Below are 1,538 nucleotides of genomic sequence, written 5' to 3' on the forward strand. Positions count from 1 at the left end.
CCCGCCCGATCCCTTTCCCGCCCGGGTGGCCAGAGCGCTGGACTCAGGCGGGCCGCAGGGCGCCTCTAATCCCTCATCGCCACGGGAAGCCGAGGCCGCGGCACCCAGAGACCCCGGCGGTCGGATGCGCTTCCATGGCGGACACCGCGCGCCTGTGGGGAGGACAGAGGGTTAGCACGGGGACACACGGCGGCCACAAAGCCTTCGTCGCTGTCCACCCAAGTGTCTCTGAGACCCCAGGGAAGCCAGATGTCAGCGCCTCCCGGCCGCGGCTGCAGCGGCTTCTCCGCCCAGGCCCCCTACAGCTGCGGCAGCTCATCACCGAGCTCGCCTCCTCCGCGGCGCGGGGGCGGCTGGGAGATGGAGTGCAGAGCCTGGTGGAGACGGGAGGGCGTTGTCTCACAGGGACTACAACTCCCAGAAAGCACCGCCCACTCGGGCTTCGCTGCTTCCATCCTGGGGCCGCTCTGCCTTTGGTCTTGCTCAAGTCGCCTCAGTCGGAAGAAGGTGGGCTGGCCTTCTCCGAAGCCGCGGATTTGCCTTCCTGTACTGCTGAGGCGCCAGTGAGATTTCAACCATTACTCTGCATACGAAGTCGTTTTGTTTCTAGCGGTGATCGATGAAGTACGCCGAGGGAGGAAAGAGGAGGCGGCTGCCTGAAAAACTGGTTGCTCGTGCACCTAGCCCTGTTCCCGGGGGCGAAGGTTGTATATTTGGGACTTGGAGGAAACACTCAGGTCCCTCATTTTTCCCTTGCAACAGATGTTACCTTCTGTCTTTTCGTAGGTAAAGCATTTCAGAAATGGCCCGCGGGTGACTTAAGGACAGCAGCACTGCCCTCAAATCGCCTGCCTGAGTTGTGAGTTAGACAGCTGCTTCCTTGAGCCCAAACGACAGCTGACCCATAGCTTGGAGATTTTGCCGCACTGGCTTACACCTCTATGAAACAAGACACTTTCATAATCTCAACTATTCTGTCTCCACCTAAAATTAAAACTCCCCACTTCCGCCAGATTACATTCACTTGTTAAAGAGGTGCCCCGAGAAGAATAGAGGGTAAGTGTGTCCCTCTTTCAGAAGGAATCAGAGCCTTCGCGTTTTCCTGTGACTCTCTTGCTTCCTGAGATATCTTTCTACTCTTCTAGAAATTACAGATCCCTGTCTTCTGTCTCCAAAAACAAACACGAAAGTTCTAAGCAGCAATCTCTTGATTTAATAAATGTATCCTGCCATACCCAGCTGCCCTACTATGTGAACTGTATTCCCTAAGAAGCAACATTAGGAACAGATACCATATGTAAAAATACATTAAAGGATAATTACTTGCTTTGCAACAGATTTAATATAGATTCCTGTGAAGAGAATGGACCCAGTGAAATTAAGATATATTTACCAAAAAATCAGTTTGTGCTTTTTTCATGGATGGTTCAATTATTTTGCATAAGTAAAGCACATTTTATTAAAAACCAGTTGAAAATAGCCGTCAGGGCTAGGCGAGGTGGCTCACCCCTGTAATCCCAGCACTTTGGGAGGCCGAG

This window comes from Rhinopithecus bieti, unplaced genomic scaffold, assembly GCF_001698545.2.
Source record: "Rhinopithecus bieti isolate Rb0 unplaced genomic scaffold, ASM169854v2 scaffold_19939, whole genome shotgun sequence".
Taxonomy (NCBI): Eukaryota; Metazoa; Chordata; class Mammalia; order Primates; family Cercopithecidae; genus Rhinopithecus; species Rhinopithecus bieti.